Source organism: Humulus lupulus, chromosome 5 (genome assembly GCF_963169125.1).
Source record: "Humulus lupulus chromosome 5, drHumLupu1.1, whole genome shotgun sequence".
Taxonomy (NCBI): domain Eukaryota; kingdom Viridiplantae; phylum Streptophyta; class Magnoliopsida; order Rosales; family Cannabaceae; genus Humulus; species Humulus lupulus.
In genome coordinates, this window is record NC_084797.1 from 125,262,535 (window position 1) to 125,268,684 (window position 6,150).

General features: G+C 34.6%; 1 long non-coding RNA gene across 2 annotated transcripts; it reads left to right on the plus strand.

The window, feature by feature from the left end:
• Window positions 1-1,853: 1,853 nt before the first annotated feature.
• Window positions 1,854-5,317, plus strand: LOC133777631 (uncharacterized). Of its 2 annotated transcripts, none has more exons than XR_009868739.1 (2): window positions 1,854-2,512; window positions 5,073-5,317. It is a non-coding gene; the product is annotated as an uncharacterized LOC133777631 (long non-coding RNA). The 2 variants fall into 2 exon arrangements; XR_009868740.1 differs by having other exon boundaries at window positions 1,854-2,506.
• The last annotated feature ends 833 nt before the right edge of the window (window positions 5,318-6,150 follow it).

A 6,150-nucleotide genomic window follows, 5' to 3' on the forward strand; every position in this document is an offset into this window, starting at 1 on the left:
ATTTAAATCAAGGTTCAAATTATAAATAATTAATTTGATAAAGGATTTAAATAATTATTTAATTAATTAAATCAATAGAAAATAATACAGGCCTTGATTTTAAGTCCAATGGGCTTATAATCAAATGGGAAATTTCACGGGCCTATAGCCCATGATAATTTCGACCTAGGGCTTCAAAATGGCTGTTATTTTATTGATTTTTTAATTAAATTAAATGGCCTAATTGAGTCTATAAAAGGAGTGCTTAGAGAGAAGATTTCAGAGACGGCAGATAAGTCACACGTCAGATTTTCTGATAGTTTTAGATTCTCTCTAAACACAAGTCATTTTCTAAGCCTCTTTGTTATTTTTTCTTCTTCTCTCTATATCTATCTCATGTGTTGAGAATTGCCCACACTAGTCTAGGTGGTTCTAAGGATACATTGGAAGATCGTGAAGAAAATAGAAGATCGGTTCAGTTTTTTGATAATACTCTGCGACAGAAAGGATACAAGAGTTAGAGAAACTGAAGGAAGGACTCTTAATTCCGCTGCGTATACTGTAAGTATTATATTATTTGTTTCTCTTTGAATTCAATTTTAGAAACATGTTTTAGGCTATCTCGTATTAATTTGTTTAATATTAGATATACATGAAAATAAATAAATATCCTGTATAAGCTTTTTCCAACACTTAATCCTAAAAATTTCACAAAGCATTCATTTTCTACTCTCAATGATGGCCACACACACTCTCTATTTTCTCTCTTGTGGTCGAAACTCACAATGACAGAAAAAATAGTTTTCTTGATAGTAGTAGATATATAAATATATATATAATTTTCCTTCCTAATCCCTAGTCAACTCAAGAGAGTAATTAGAAAACTTTGAATTTGAATCTACTCTCTTCCCTCTCCCTTGGCTGAGTTCCTCTCTTAAAATCATAGGAAATTTCTTTCTTTAATCCTTTAATTAAATAATAAACTGATTAAGCACTAAATTTTTAGAACTAATTTAGGGAAGTATATTTAAAACTCAAATCTCCTCTTCTCTGTCTCAAACCCCTAGAAAGACATAATAAGAAAGTTGTATTAAAATGCTCTTGAGTCTCTCCTCTCTCCATCCCTTTGATCGTTCACACCCTTAAATGCTAAGAAAATATTTAATTTCCTTTAATTTAATTAGAACACTAATAAATAAGAATAATAATGCTAAATACTATCAATACATTATTAAATAAATAAAATATTCTCTTTTATGTTTTATCTATATAATTTCCAAGACTAAATTATAGGACTTCTTCTCTAAATTAATTTATTTAAAACAATTAAATAAATTAATTACAATTCTCTAGGCAATCTACTCACTTCTAATAAATCAATTAAAATACTAACAATATTCACCAGGTATTACGACCTGTCCCACTATAGCTGGTATGGGGATGCGAGTAATGTCACACTGGCTGAGCTCTATGGACTATTTGAGCATTCACTCTGAGGTCTTGGGCTTGTGTAATTTTAGTTGTAAATGTTGGTTGGTTAACACTTAATTAGATGTAACATTCCAAATTTTCTATACTTGGAAATTTTAAAAAAATACATTCAATTAAAAAGAGGTTAATTATAAAATTTACGAGAAAAGATCATGTACGATTTAAATAAGTTTTAAGACTTTAAACATATTGTTATCTCTTGAATTATATAATTATATAATGAAAATAACTAATAATAGGTCTTCAAATTTTATGAATCAAATTATTGAGTTTTAACATAAATTGTGTTTTATAATATTATGAAAAATGAGAGGATTTCAATTGAAAGAAATATAATTGGGCCAAAATATTATTTATTTTAAAATGAAGATTTTAGAAAAAAATTCAAATAATAAAAAAGACGACAAAATTAATGGATTTAATTAAAAATTGGGGTCAGTGTGAAATTTAAATAAGCTAGTTTATCAATCAATTTTAATAAATTAATTAAGTAAATAATTCAATAGAAAAATAAAATGTTTCTCTCAACCCACAAGTCTTCCCCTTCCCCACAAAAAACACAATCTCTCTCTCTCTCTCTCTCTCTTTTTCTATGCATGGTCTCTGCCAACCATGAATGGCGACAATCTCGATGTTGGTGACTGACACGCGCTGCACCAGAAGAAGCATCGGCCACTGACCTATCGACCCTCGCGAGATCTCCCCCTCACGCGTTGCCTAGCATCGTCAATGAAGCCTTCGAGTTGCAGCGACTTCATGCTTTCCAAATGTTTCTGAGCATTTTTTGACCACCTCAAGTCGAACCACGACCACTACTATATTACTTGTGACTTGGGCTTCAAAACCCACTGAAGGATTAGACTCAAAGGTTATCAGAGTGGGATGTTGAAACTCACTGAAATTCATGGAGATCCGAAAATGCATGGCTCTAAGCTGAAGCTTTGGTGAGGGTCTCAGCCAACAGTGACTTTTGGGTGTTCTGGAGTTTGTTTCGAGCTTCAAAAACCACCACAAAACTCGTATCGATCATGTGAATGTATTTGTATAATTTTCTAACCTCGATTTTATTTACTTTGTTTTTTTGAAATCTAATTGCGATTTAGGGAATTAATATGCAATTATGATCTTAATTGTGCTTTATCAATTTTCTTGATGAATTAGATTATTTTGTGATTTTACTAGCTACTTGGGACTGGGTATATGCGTATTTAAGCAGGTTTTGAATTTTTGGGATAACCGATTTGTAGTCGTAATGTTGCCCATTTTTTTTAGAAAAAGTATTGAATTAAAAATAAAATTATTTGGTATTTAATCTAAGTAGTTATGGATTTAATCACAAGTATCAATTTTAAAACTAAAGATTTGAGTTTAAGAGCTTTAGACATCGAGATGCTTTATTATAAGTGATTGAGTCCCGAGAAGCATTTTATAAGGAACTCCAATAATTTGTATTTCATAAATATGAAAATAGTTAGTAATAACATTTAGATTTTTAACTTCCATGAAATTGATTAAATGACTCCAATATTTTTTTTTTGAAATTGTTTCAACCCTAAAACATAGTTTGTTTGTAATAATCACGCAGTCAAGAATAAATAGGTACCATGAGGGATTTTGTCCAATGAGGCTTATTATTGTTATTATTATTATTATTATTATTATTATTATTGTTATTGTAACAACCCAAAATTGCTAATAAGACTTAGTGCCTTGATTAGTGTGCTGGGAGGGCATAATTGGATATATATATATGTGTGTGAAATTAATTGATTAAATGTGTGACTATGTGGCATATATGATTTATATGGTAATATGAATATATGTGCATGTTTATGTGTATTAGATATGCATGTGGGCCCGTTTCTGTTAATAAGGATATATTTATAATTTTGACCCGTTGATGGTATAAATGTGATTATATGTGTGAAATGATTGAGACTACATTATTATGTGGATATATTTGTAGTATTTAGCTCGAGGCGATCCTAGGGAGCAAATTAGCGGAATAGTCACAACGTGGTCAAATGCCCGACTCGGGGTGAGCCTAGGGGTATTTTGGGAACTTAGCGTATATTTGGGATTTATCGGGCAACGGGTAATTATTTAGTGATTAATTTGGCAGGTCAGGATTAATTGGGAATTTATAGGACCACTTGAGGACTAGTGGGAAATGTGGTAAATGACGGGGTTTCCCTTAGAGGCAATAAGAGGCTAAGGCTAAGTTAGGGGGCATTTTGGTCTTTTATGTTAAGAGATAGGCTTGGGAAAGACTTTAGGAAATGACCAGAACCACCAAAAACCAATAAGGGCTCTCTCTCTCTCTCTCACACATTACCTTCTCTATCACTCTCCTTGGGGAACTTTGGAAAGCTAAAGGAGAACACCAATTCTCTGAACTTTGGGGCAGGAATTTGCTGAAGAATTGAAGCTAGGATTACTTGAGGATTAGTTCAGGGTCAGAATCATTATCAAGGTAAGGTTTAAAACTAGTTTATTAGGTGAATTTCTGTGATCAAGTTATGTTCTTTTAAAGTTTTTGGCCTAAGTATGAATCTTAAGATTTAAGGTAGTTTTGAGCTAGTTTTAGGTCATACATGTTGTATATGCTGCAATGAACTTGTTGGGGGGTTTTATTTTGGGAAAAATGAGGTTTTTGGTAGGGAAATTATGAATATTTTTGGATTGAAAATGTTGAAGATATCTGGGTTTTGGGCTCGAGCCACGACCCATGTGTGCGAGAAAGCCCTGGGGGTACATGAAGTTGCCAGGTGCCGCAGCGCAAGTTAGGGTGTGCTGCGACGCGTGTCCAGGGTTTTGCCTTATAATGCTCTTTGACTTGTAGAGGGCCGCGACTAAAATAGGAAATATTGGCCAAATATGGTATTTAGGCTCAAGAACTCAAACCTAAGTGCTTGAGAAGGATTCTACTACTCGGGTTAGTAGAATTCGAGGTCCCAAAGGCTAGTATATTGTTATGAAGCTTATAAATGGTTTAGATTTCAATAGACTTTTATTATTATGTTGTCACTAGGTTTACCGTTAAGGCTCGGCATTAGGGATCGTGATCTGGGCTCGAGGTAAAAAAACTGTACCCGGGTTATAATTGAGGCATGGACCCCTGTTAACGAGTATGGATAAATATATATGTGAGATTGTGATTATATTTATCGTTGAGAATATTTGATAGGCATGCTGGTTTATGCTGCAATTAATTGCGTTTTCTGCGATCTATCTGTTTGTTTATGTTTGATTTGGAACGTCCGACCTAAAGGAGCCAGGGTTGACGTTAAGCATGTGGAACGTAGCCTGGCCTAAGCGAGTCGAGGTCAGCTATACAACCAGAGGACTCAGCCTAAGGGTGCTGGGCCTGAACATCTCTGAATAAACAAAAGTGCCTTTTTGCACTTAACTAACTGTATTGAATGTTGAGATTGAATTACATGCTGGAATAAACTGTTTATCATTGCCTAGCTTATTGCTTATGTTCTGTTGTCATTGAATTGATCGATCTAAGTTTAATGTATATATATAGTGTTGTTCGTCTATGATTGTGAATTAATCTTTCTTGCTGAGCCTTGGCTCACGGGTGTTATGTGGTGTAGGTAAGGGAAAGGGAAAGCTGGACCAGCCGTGAGTTGAAGAGCTTTAGGGGTGGTGTGTACATCAGCAGCTACTCGATCGCTACAACCGAGGGATTGACATGGACTAGAGCCAAATGTTATTTTTCAACTTAGGTTGGCTTCAATTGTAATTATTTTGAGGGTTGTAATTTCCTTGTAAACAATCCCGTGTACAAACTCTTACTTTTTAATGAAAAATAACTATTTTACGATCAAAATATTTTAAACCTAATCTGTTAATTGACTTTAGTAACACGTTTATGTTCAAACGACTTGATTAGCAAGTCTAGCACTACTTAAAATACAAAGTGTAATGGTCTTGGCAATCTAGGGCATTACAACTTGTTATCAGAGCGGTCTAAGTTTAAGGGTTCCTGAAGACTAGCTGGGCATGTACACTCGCCGCTAAAGACAAGCTCCACTCAGGGTTTGGTTACTGTATATGTGATTGTGTGTTTAACTGTTTAAGTGAAATATAAATGCCTTATTTGCTTGTTTACTAGGAAGCATGAGATATACTGATAGGGCCTGGCCCTTGACTGTTATGTGTATATGATGAGGCATGCTTATTTTCATTGCTACTGTATGTGTATGTGGATAATTATTAAAATGCATGTTTGCATTGTAATTGTATACTATTGCTCGAGTATTGGCATTAGACCGTGGGATGATATCAAAAAATATGTTATCATTGCGTGATAAGTCGAGTCGTTGATTGCAGATAACTTGGAGAGTTATGCCTCCAAGGCAATTAGTTCAACTAGCCGACGCTGAGATCGAGTATATAGATGATGACCAGGGCCAAAACCCTCCGCCAGTCCCTAAGAAATGGCAGCAGATGCTTGCTGATATGCAAGCAAGACTTCAGAGTCAAGAGGAAAAGATTCATCTTCTGAGATAGCAGGTTCCGCTAGGGAACACTGCACAAGACTTTCTACCTGCTCTGGTGCCAATAGTACAATAGCCTGTGATTGGGAACAGGTGGGAGTTGTTGTACGAAAGGTTTAGGAAGCAACATCCTCCAATCTTCGAGAGAGGACCAGATCCACTTAAGGCTGAA